The sequence below is a fragment of the Castor canadensis genome, chromosome 13, assembly GCF_047511655.1.
Source record: "Castor canadensis chromosome 13, mCasCan1.hap1v2, whole genome shotgun sequence".
NCBI lineage: Eukaryota > Metazoa > Chordata > Mammalia > Rodentia > Castoridae > Castor > Castor canadensis.
The window spans coordinates 58,662,036-58,674,400 of NC_133398.1; the positions used below are offsets into that span (position 1 = coordinate 58,662,036).

At 36.0% G+C, this 12,365-nt stretch overlaps 1 long non-coding RNA gene across 1 annotated transcript in view; it reads left to right on the plus strand.

Annotated features, from left to right (window-relative positions):
* LOC141415432 (uncharacterized) overlaps positions 1-12,365 on the plus strand; it is a 175,867-nt gene that overhangs the window by 162,370 nt on the left and 1,132 nt on the right. The gene's annotated exons all lie outside the window — the stretch shown is intronic.

Genomic DNA, 12,365 nt, shown 5'->3' on the forward strand with positions numbered 1-12,365 from the left:
GTGTTTATACCTAAAAGAATAAACATTAACTCTTTAATATTTCCTAATACCCATGATACATATGATATACTTAAATTTCTTGGATTGTCACAAGAAAAGCTTTCACCCTACTGCTTTGTTTCAACGTAGCTCCAAAATAGTCTCAAAGTCTACGTATTTATCTTTGGAGTCTTCATTCTTCTTTTCTTTATAAATTACTCCTGCTTCCCTTGTTTGGAAATCCTGGCCACTTGTCCTATTGAATGCCCAATCTTGGTTTTGGACAATTTCATTTTCATATACCTTAACTTGCTTTTTAAAATAGAGCAGTCAGAACTAGTTGTTTGATGAGAATACAGTGGTTCCAACCTTTATAGGTTCTAAAATTCAGGGGATGTGGTTAATTTCTAATTGTATCCCATCGCCCAATTTGAATGTCTGATTTTCCAAAAATACCTAATATCTTTAAACTGAAAACTCCTCAGCCTACTTTTACATGTGTTCTTCTCTTATCCTGACATCTTTAAGTTTTTGTTCAAAGACTACATATGTGACATCTTTTCCATACTCCACTCACCTATTTAGAGAATAAGCAACTCTTTCCTCTCTTCCCATAAGATGTCAAACATAACTTCCAACCAAATGTTGTGGACCATCTTGAAACATTTAGATAATCTTAAATTCATTATTATATTGATGTATCTGAAAAGCTACATGAAAACATCAAAAAGTTACTGAAGAGAGACCTTCATTTGTACTAAAGGATTTGTGATAACACACAGAAGGTCTTACACCATACATAACTTAGCAAAACTTCCTACGAGCCTGACTTAGATTTCTTCTTTCTTTACCAATTCATCATTTTCTTTTTATAAAACCTTTGTTCTGTCTTAGTCTTTTTCCTGACATCTGAATTACACTGAAATCTGGCTATTCTTGTCTAGGTCTTCTCTTTGGTCACCTCCCCAGTTCTGTAACATTCTCCCCAGTTCTAAATATTCTCCCCAGATATTTGTTTCTTAACCTTAAAGCTAGTCAACATCTCTTTGAGCTCAGTATTCTAAAGGTCCAGCCATGACTTTTCTTAGAAAAACAGAAACCATAAAAGGTGGAAAAAAATGTGGTGATTTTTTTTTGTCTTCATAAAAGCCGTTTCTCTCCTTCATGTATTGTCTCACTCTCACTATTCTCCCCCAACCAAAAAGGTAGGTCCAGAATATATTAGTTGGATATCAATGCTATGTCAGAAAGCCTATGATAGATTAACATTTTAATTCATACAAAACCCCACATGGATCAGCTTTCAACAGCCTCTTTTATTGTATATCAACATATTTTTCTTTCACAAATTCAAGTGATTTTACTGGACTCTTGGCATTATAATGAAGTTTTTTTTTTCTTTTGTGAACAATTGATTCAGATTAAATCCAAGGTTAAATATAGCAAAGTGGCAGTAAAATTACTTATTCAGTTAAGCTAAGAGAAGAAAGCATTCATGAACACTTAGACTTGGAATTTCTTAAATGAGTGCAATAAGATTTACTCAGTGTCTAATTATGAAATCAAGCAGAGTCACGCATGAACAATGTTCAAGTCAAAAAGTAACTGTGCAAGTTTGCAAAGTAAAAAGCATTGTTCCAAAATCAAGTTATACAAAAATCACATTATAAATATGATTAGAAACTCATCAAATAATGTTAAAAGACTTTCTGGAAAATAACTAGTTAGTGGGATATATTTCTGGCATTAGTCATATGATATGTACTTAATTTAGTTTCAACAATGTATTCAGCAGTAGGTTAAACAAATTCCATCATTCTCAGTGCTGGTAGCATTGCAATAGGTTTTTTAAAGACTCCATGGTTGGAGTCAGATTGTTCATCAGTGACAGGCTCACAGCCTAAAACCAAAACACCTCAACCTTAGTTTCATTGACAGCTGACTATCTTATCTGGCTTTTCTGAAACCATAGCATCTTAGTAGTAAGTCTCACTTTTCTTTATAGAGTATGTCACTTGAAAGCCTTTCAGGCAAGTCATGAATAAAAACATCACAATCACTAAATAATGAATAAGTGATAGGAGCTCCTTATAGAACTGCCCTCTGTGGAGGGTCTGCAGAATTATGTCATAAGTATAGAAGGAAGATGTTCCCTAACATTTGTGGAGAAATTCACAGTTTAATAATGCTGTATGATTTATTGATGCCACAGCCTTGAAATAAAGGTTTTTAGTGTTATCTGTGAGGAAACATGTTTGCCCATGATTATATAGTTCATGAGAGGAACCATGAGATTTAAACACACTACAGTTGACTATGAATCTAAAGGACTTCTCATTATAGCATACGGACATCACACTTAAAATAAGGTAAATTGGACATATCTAATAAGGAACAATTTAAAATTTAATCTATAAAATAACAATGTGTAAAAATAAAAGTAGACAATGTATGTCAAAATGACTATAACATGATAGAGATACACATTTATATATTTGAGCAATGATCCAGGTATCAACAGATAACACTAAGATTCTAAAAGTCAGCACACTTAAAATAACTTTTTAAAAATACCTGCTATTGTTACATGTTATATATAAAGTTATCTACATTGCCATATGAAAAATATCAATAGAAATCACAAAAGATAAAGAGTCTGTTATAGAAGAAAAATGAAGGGTAAATTAAAAAACCTTTGTCCTGCCTTAATCTTTTTCCTGACATCTAAATTACACTGAAATCTGGCTGTTCTTGTCTAGGTCTTCTCTTTGGTCACCTCCCCAGTTCTGTAACTTTCTCCCTAGTTCTAAATTAAGATGAGTGGATACTCGATCTCACCAATTAATAAGAAAGGAAAATAAAAATTAACAACAGAAAATTTTCTGTTAAATTAAACTAGTAAAGTGTAAAAAGAAATATAATAGTAAAGGTATTAAAATAGATCATTTATCACATACTGATAAAATGATACAGCCTAGTTAGAGGGCTATTTGGCAATGTGTTTTAAATTTTACTTTCTTGGACGAGGATCTAAAATGGTGACTGGGGCACAGATGTGGACAGCATGAGCTCCATAAATCAGGGAACTTGCTGAGACACTGAAGCCACACTTGGCAAAGGTGAAGCACAAGGGAGAGTTGAAACTTTGGTACCCTGAACTCCTAGCCTGTGGAAGGCTTCTCCATGCCACGATACACTGAGAGAACAGGTGGGCCACCATCCCCATGCCGCTACTGCCATTGCTGTCACCACCAGTGGCCACCAGCTCCAAACATGCTTGGGAGACCTTTGGCAGACCAAACAGGTGAGCGCCAAGCATCACGTGGTATCCCTCAGCCACCCCTGGGATAAACCAGCACGACCCCCCTGGACAGACTGATCCCCCCCACAAAAAACAAAACAAAACACTGAACAATAAACAATGGAACTGAAACTTAGAGCACAGCAGAGGGGATGGGGGTTGCTGAAAGTGCACTGGAGAAGGGGGAAGGGGCAAGGAGCAGAACTCGCATGAACCATCAGTAAACAAATGGCAGGAGGGCTGAGAGCAGGTGGGCCTGAAGTAGGGAAGGAGCAAAGGTAGCAGACTACAAGGCTCAGTCCCTGGGCACCCACAATTAAACAGCTCTGCAACATTGAGGAACAAACAGGAAATCATCACAACATGCTGATAGTGGCAGCCGGCTGATGGATCACTGACCTTGCCCTTGCCCCAGGGAAAGGGAGTGAGGCAAAGACACAAGCCCCTAGTAAACAAGGACAGAGATAAGCCAACTGCAAAGCAGGACAACTAGTAGACTGCAGAGGTGCCACACTTCACTGTGAAAGAAGTTGACCAAGCAGCAACTGCTAAAAGAAGAAAAAAAAAAAAGCCACTATCCACAGGCCAGCCACCTGGCAAGACAGAGCTTCTGCTCAAATACCAACACCAGGACTGGATAATGGAGGAGTAACACCGGAAGTTAAACTAAAGACTGAAATTCTAGTGATCCTAAACTAGAGTTTTTGAATGTTTGTTTGTTTGGTTTGGTTTGTTTTCGTTTCTGTTTTTTTTTCCTGTTGTTGTTGTTTTGTTTTGTCACTGTGAATTAGTTAATACTAAATTACACCCGGAGCAGGGACAGAAACATCATGCACACAATTAGCTAAAAACCCAATACAGCCACAAAACAAAATTTAACCAAGGGAGATAACTGAAACCACCAACTAGCCAATCAAGAACAGTTACCCAATACCTACAGGAAGGATGGGAAGAAGAAAAAGGGATGGAAACCATTCCCCCCAAAAAAATAATTTAATACACGATTCAGAGGAAAATGAAGGAAATGGATACCCAGTTCCAGACTCCAACAAAACAAAAATAAATGATGCCAGGAACCCAATGATGTCCACAAGAACAGCCTTAAAGAAGATATCCTGCAAATAATCAGTGAGAATTTCATGGAGATGATACTAGACATGGTTAAACAAAATATACAAGAGGCACTCAAGAAATTTTAAGACAGCAAAAATAAAGAATACAAGAAGATACAGAAACAAATAAATGAAATCAAAGGAGCCCAAAATAAACACCAAAGTGAAACAGAGAACACTATAAATAGGAGATAAATGAATTAAAGGCAAAAACTGACAATATTAAAGAGGAAGTGACCCATGACATGGAAAACCTCAGAAAAAAGAATGAAACAGAAACACAAAACAAAATGGAAGGCCACTCCAGCAGACTGGAACAAGCAGAAGATAGAATCTCAGAACTTGAAGATAAAATGGAAATTCAAGGAAAAACTGAAGAGCTATTAGTCAAACAACTCAAGGTCTGTGAAAGCAATATGCAAGAACTCACTGACTCCATCAAAAGACCAAACCTGAGAATAATGGGTATTGAAGAAGGAGAAGAGGTGCAAGCAAAAGGAATTCATAATGTATTCAACAAAACAATAACAGAAAATTTCACAAATCTAGAGAAAACTATACCCATTCAGGTACGGGAAGTCTCCAGGACACCAAACAGACTTGACCAAAATAGAACTACCCCACAACATATCATCATTAAAACAACAAGCACAGAGAATAGAGAAAGAGTATTGAAGGCTATAAGAGAGAAAAAACATAAAAAAGGTAAACCCATCAAAATCACAGTAGATTTCTCAATAGAAACCTTAAAAGCAAGAAGAGCATGAAGGGAGATCTTCCAGACACTGAATGAAAATGTCAACCCTAGGATACTCTACCCAGCAAAACTATCATTCAAAATAGATGGAGCAATAAAAGTCTTCCATGATAAGCAGAAACTAAAACAATATATGACCACCAAGCCACCACTACAAAAGATTTTTCAAGGAATTCTGCACACAGAAAATGAGAGCAAACAAAACCATGAAAGGACAGGCAGTACCAAACCGCAGGAGAAGAAAAGGCAAGAAAGTAGAGAGTAACATTGATTCAGCTGCACAGAATCAAACCTTTAAGCAACAAAAACAACTCAATGACAGGAATCACCACACACCTATCAATACTAACACTGAATGTTAATGGATTTAACTCCCCTATCAAAAACACCATTTGGCAAACTGGAGTAAAAAGGAAGATCCAACAACCTGTTGCTTACAGGAGACCCATCTCATCAACAGAAACAAGCGCTGGCTTAGGGTGAAAGCCTGGAAGAAGATTTACCAAGCCAATAGCCCTAAAAACAGGCAGAAGTAGCAATACTTATCTCGGACAAAGTAGACTTCAAACTTACATTGATCAAATGAGATAAAGAAGGACACTGCATACTAATAAAAGGAGAAAGACAACAAAATGAAATAACAATTATCAACCTATATGCACACAACGTCAGTGCACCCAGTTTCATCAAACATACTCTGAAGGACTGAAAAGCATATCTAGACTCCAAGGCAGTAGTAGTGGGACACTTTAATACCCCCCATCACCAATAGATAGGTCATCCAAACAAAAAATCAATAAAGAAATTCTAGAACTAAATTAACACCATAGATCAAATGGACCTAGCTGATATCTACAGAATGTTTCATCCATCTTCTGCACAATATACATTCTTCTCAGCCCATGGAAACTTCTCCAAAATGATCTTATCTTAGAGCACAAAGCAAGCCTCAGCAAATATAAAAAAATAGAAATAATCCCATGCATTCTATCTGATCACAATGCATTAAAACTAGAACTCAACAACAAAAACAACAGTAAAAATTATGTAAACAATTGGAAGCTGAACAATACATTGCTCAATGATCAATGGGTCATTGATGAAATAAGAGGAATTTAAAAGCTTCCTGGAAGTTAATGAAAATGAAAACATGACCTACTGGAACCTATGGGACACAGCAAAGGCTGTCTTAAGAGGAAAGTTTATAGCCATAAGTGCATATATTAAAAGGACAGAAAGATCTCAAATCAATGACCTAATGCTATATCTCAAAATCCTACAAAACAAGAACAAGCAAATCCCAAAACAAGCAAAAGGAGAAAAATAATAAAAATAAGGGCCAAAGTCAATGAAATAAAAACAACAAAAACCCAAAGAATCAATGAAACAAAAAGCTGGTTCTTTGAAAAAACAAATAAGATTGACAGACCCCTGACAAACCTGACTAAAATGAGGAGAGAAAAAACCCAAATCAGTAAAATCAGAAATGCCAAATGGGACACAACAACAAATACCATGGAAATCCAAGAAATCATCAGAGACTACTTTGAGAACCTATATTCTAATAAATTTGAAAATCTTGACAAAATGGACAAATTTCTAGATACTTATGACCACTCAAAATTGAACCAACAAGTTATTAATCATCTGAATAGATTTATAATACAAAATGAAATTGAAGCAGCAGTAAATAGTCTCCCAAAAAAGAAAAGTCCAGGACCTGATGGATTCTCTACTGAATTCTATCAGACCTTTAAATAATAATAAATACCAATCCTCCTTAAACTGTTCCATGAAATAGAAAGTGAAGGAGCACTTCCTAACTCATTCTATGAATCCAGTATTACACTCATCCCAAAACCAGACAAAGATATCTACAAAAAGGAGAACTATAGGGAAATCTGCTTAATGAACATCCGTGCATAAATCCTCAATAAAATAATAGCAAACCAAATCTAACCACATATCAGAAAGATCATTGAACACGACCAAGTTGGCTTTATCCAGGGATGCAGGGATGGTTTAACAAACCTAAATCTATAAATGTAATACAGCACATTAATAGAAGCAAATACAAAAACCACTTGATCATGTCAATAGATGCAGAAAAAGCTCTCAACAGGATCCAACACTACTTCATGATAAAAACTCTAACAAAACTAGGAATAGAAAGAAAGTACCTTAACATTTTAAAGGCTATATATGACAAACCTGCAGCCAAACTCATACTTAATAGTGAAAAACTGAAACCATTTCCCCTAAAATCAGGAACCAGACAAGGGTGCCTACTATCCCCACTCCTATTCAACATAGAACTGGAATTCCTAGCCAGAGCAATTAGGCAGGAAAAAGAAATAAAAGGAATACAAGTCGGTAAAGAAACAGTCAAAATATCCTTATTTGGAGATGATATGATCCTATACCTTAAAGACCCAATAACTCTACCCAAAAACTCCTAGACACCACAAACAGCTACAGCAAGGTGGCATGATACAAAATCAACTTACAAAAATCATTAGCTTTTCTATATACCAATAACGAACAAACTGAGAAAGAATATATGGAAAATTCCATTTACAATAGCCTCAAAAAAAAAATCAACTACCTAGAAGGAAACTTAACAAAGGATGTGAATGACTTCTACAAGGAGAACTACAAACCCCTAAAGAAAAAGATCAAGGAAGCCTACAGAAGGTGGAGAGATCTCCTGTGCTCATGGATTGGTAGACTACACATAGTAAAAATGGCTATACTACCAAAAGCAATCTACATGTTTAATGCAATTGCCATCAAAATCCCAATGACATTCATCACAGAGATTGAAAAATCTACCTTAAAGCTCATTTGGAAACACAAGAGACCTCAAATAGCCAAAGCAATACTCAGCAAAAAGAACAATGCTGGAAGTATCACAATATCAGACTTCAAACTATATTACAAAGCAACAGCAATAAAAACAGCATAGTACTGGCATAAAAACAGACATGAAGACTAGTAGAACAGAATAGAGGACCTGGATATGAATCTATACAGCTATGCCCACCTTATTTTTGACAAAAGTACCAAAATTATACAATAGAGAAAAGACAGCCTCTTCAACAAATGTTGCTGGGAAAAGTAGTTATCTGTCTTCAAAAAACTGAAACTAGATCCATGTTTATCACACTGTACTAGTATCAACTCAAATTAGATCATGGACCTTACTATCAGACCCGAAACTCTGAAGTTAGTACAGGAAAGAGCAGGGAATATTCTGGAAGCAATAGGTACAGACAAGGACTTTCTAAATAGAACCCCAGCAGCTCTGCAACTAAGAGAAAGGATGAACAAATGGGACTTCATAAAATTAAAAAGCTTCTGCACAACAAAAGAAATGGTCTCTAAACTGAAGAGACCACTCACAGAGTGGGAGAAAATATTTGCCAGCTACACATCAGACAAAGGACTGATGACCAGAATATACAGGGAACTTAAAAAAACTAAACTCTCCCCAAATCAATGAACCAATAAAGAAATGAGCAACTGAACTAAACAGAACTTTCTCAAAAGAAGAAATGCAAATGGCCAAAAAATACATGAAAAACTGCTCACCATCTCTAGCAATAAAGGAAATGCAAATCAAAATGACGCTAAGATTCTACCTCACCCCTGTTAGAATAGCTATCATCAAAAACACCACCAATAACAAATGTTAGCAAGGATGTGGGGAAAAAGGAACCCTTGTACACTGCTGTTGGGAATCCAAGCTTGTGCAACCAGTCTGGAAAACATTATGGAGGCTTCTTAAAAAACTAAGCATAGATCTGCCATATGATCCAGCAATCCCACTCCTGGGGATATACCCAAAGGATGTGACACAGGTTACTCTAGAGGCACCTGCACACCCATGCTTATTGCACTATTCACAATAGCCAAGTTATGAAAACAGCCAAGATGCCCCACTACTGATGAATGGATCAAGAAAATGTGGTATCTATACACAATGGAATTTCACTCAGCCATGAAGAAGAATGAAATGTTATCATTCGCAGGTAAATGGATGGAACTGGAGAACATTATTCTGAGTGAGGTTAGCCTATCCCAAAAGACCAAAAATCATATGTTCTCCCTCATATGCGGACATTAGATCAAGGGCAAACACAACAAGGGGATTGGACTTTGATCTCATGATAAAGCGAGAGCACACAAGGGAGGGGTGAGGATAGGTAAGACACCTAAAAAATTAGCTAGCATTTGTTGCCCTTAACGCAGAGAAACTGAAGCAGATACCTTAAAAGCAACTGAGGCCAATAGGAGAAGGGGACCAGGAACTAGAGAAAAGGTTAGATCAAGAAGAATTAACCTAGAAGGTAACACACACACACAGGAAATTAATGTGAGTCAACTCCCTGTATAGCTATCCTTATCTCTACCAGCAAAAACCCTTGTTCCTTCTTATTATTGCTTATACTCTCTCTTCAACAAAATTAGACATAAGAGCAAAATAGTTTCTGCCTGGAAGTGAGGGGGTGGGGGAGAGAAGGAGGGAGTGCAGTGGTTAAGGAAGGGGGTGGGGAGAAGGGGAGAGAAATGACCCAAACATTGTATGTATATATGAATTAAAAAAATGTGGTATTTATACACAATGGAATTTTAGTCAGCCATGAAGATGAATGAAATCTTATCATTCGCAAGTAAATGGATGGAACTGGAGAACATCATTCTGAGAGAGGTTAACCAGGCTCAGAAGACCAAAAATCATATGTTCTCCCTCATATGCAGACTTTAGATCTACGGCAAATGCAGGAATGTTGTAGGATTTGGGTCACATGCTAAGGGGAGAGCACATATGGGAAGTATGGGGATAGGTAGGAAACCCTAAACATGAAAGTGTTTGATGTCCCCACTGCAGAAGAACTAATACAGAAGCCTTAAAGCAACAGAGGTCAGTATAGGAAGGGGATCAGGAACTAGTGAAAAGGTCAGGTAGAGATGAATCAACTTGGGTTGTAACACAATTTGTACATGGAAGCAATGCTAAGAATCTCTCTGTATAGCTATCCTTATCTCAACTAGCAAAAACGCTTTGTTTTTCTTATTATTGCTTATGTCTTCTCTTTAACAAAATTAGAGATAAGGGCAGAACAGGTTCTACCTGGAATCTAGGGGGGATGGAGGGGAGATGGAGGAGGTGGTGGGCAGGTAGGAGGAATGGCCCAAGCAATGTATGCACATGTGAATAAATGAATAAAAAAATTTTTTTTAAATTACTTTCTTTTCAAATGTAAGTACATTATGACAATGTTTCATAGTACAAACACAAAAAACATCACAATATATATACAGTAACAAAACTCACACATATGCATATTTCTTTACATAATTGCAGCCATTCTGACTAAAAAAATATATTTTCTCTTTGTATTTGATAAAAAATACTATCAATTTTACTATTTAAACTTCATAATTATCATTACTTAACTTTTCAATGTTTCTTTTTTGATAACCTTTCGTTTCTCATATTTCTACCATATTAAAAACTGAAATAATAGCAATAAGTAATGGCACTAATAGTAATATGGTATGAAGACTTTGCACTATTAATGACAGTGAAGCTATTTTTAATGATTCAGTAGAACACAAAATCAATTCAATTAATTTAATTTTAGAAATATCTGTTGAACATAAACTGAGGATATTATGAAGTATATAATATTCTAATCAATGAAGAGCTAGAAATTTATGGTCTCGTCTTCAAATTGCTTACACATAAATATACACATACATACATGTTTCACATTATAGGAAATTCTTAAGTGCAAAAATAATGTGGTAGTATCAGTGAATACTATTGGTTTGGAAAAAAGTGACTGCTACCTGGAGAGAATAAATCTTCAAAGATGAATGAATTTGGATGGACAGAGAGCGGACAGAAGACATTCTGGACACTGAAGAAGGAAAAACAAATACATGGATATATATTCTCAAGGCATATGCAGAGACCAGGGTGTTCAGTCTTGCTGCTGGCCACAGTGGGCATTTGCCTTGTCCTGGCTTGGTGTGCTTATGAGTCACACTTTTGCTGGACTTTAGAGCCACATAGTGCTCTGGGTAGCAGATCAAAGTTCATTCTTTTTCTCCACTTTAACCCAAACCTCTTTCCCTGGGTTCCTTTATCAAAGTTGCAACTCTTAACCTTGTACCCTGATTTACTGTGTAATGTGGGATCTTTTTGATTACCTTTCTAGTCTCTGGGCTTTGCCTGTTGAGTATGATTTGGGACTTAGCATGATTTTTACCATTGGCTTTACTATTGACTTTTATTACCAATAAAACCTTTACTTAAAGTAACTATAAAATACATGTTTAAATAAAGTTTCCTTTTAGTCACATACATTCTATAGTTGTATATTATAACATACTCCACCTAAGGACATTTTTGCTGGGCATGGTGGCACACTCCAGTGTCAGGGAAGTGGATTTTATTAAATCTTTGCAAAGATCTTGTTAAATATTTTATTATTTGGTTCGTCTCTTCGGTTCTTATGACATTTTTAGTCTTTTCCCCCCTCTCATTGAGAAAGCAGAGGGCTCTCACATTGCACAGCTAATACTGGGTAGATAGTTTGAGTGGGAGATGATTCTGCAATAACCTTAAAGGGAGCATGCTAGACTATAGAAGTACAGAATAACAATTGCAAGAGGACATTTTACATTAACAATATATTTTTTGTTCTGTTTTGTTGAAGACAGGATCTTGCTATATGACTCCTACTGGTCTGGACCTTGCCATGTAGCTCAAGCTGGGCTGAAACTTGTAATCCTCCTGTCTCCAATTCCTGAGTACTGGGATTACAGGAGTGCACACCACACCTGACAAGAAAGTCCATAAAGGAAGTATGCTAGAATATACAAATACAGAATAACTATAACCTAATGGAAAATTTACATAGGCGAATATTTTATAGTTATTTCTTCAAAATATATATGTATATGAAATATAAGCTAGGGTATATTTTCATAATTAGGAAGACAAGACTCTATAAGAATGCAGAAACATTTGAATCACTAAAAGAAAGAATGTATCCCAGTATTTATTTAAAAGAGATCTGTTTAAGTTAAAACATATTCAAATAATTCCCAGTTACCAAATCATGGTGACCCTAGTAATTAGTAATTCAGATTTCTTTTAGCACTCTTAAGATACAATTGTGGTGGAAAGATGTCACTTGTTTTT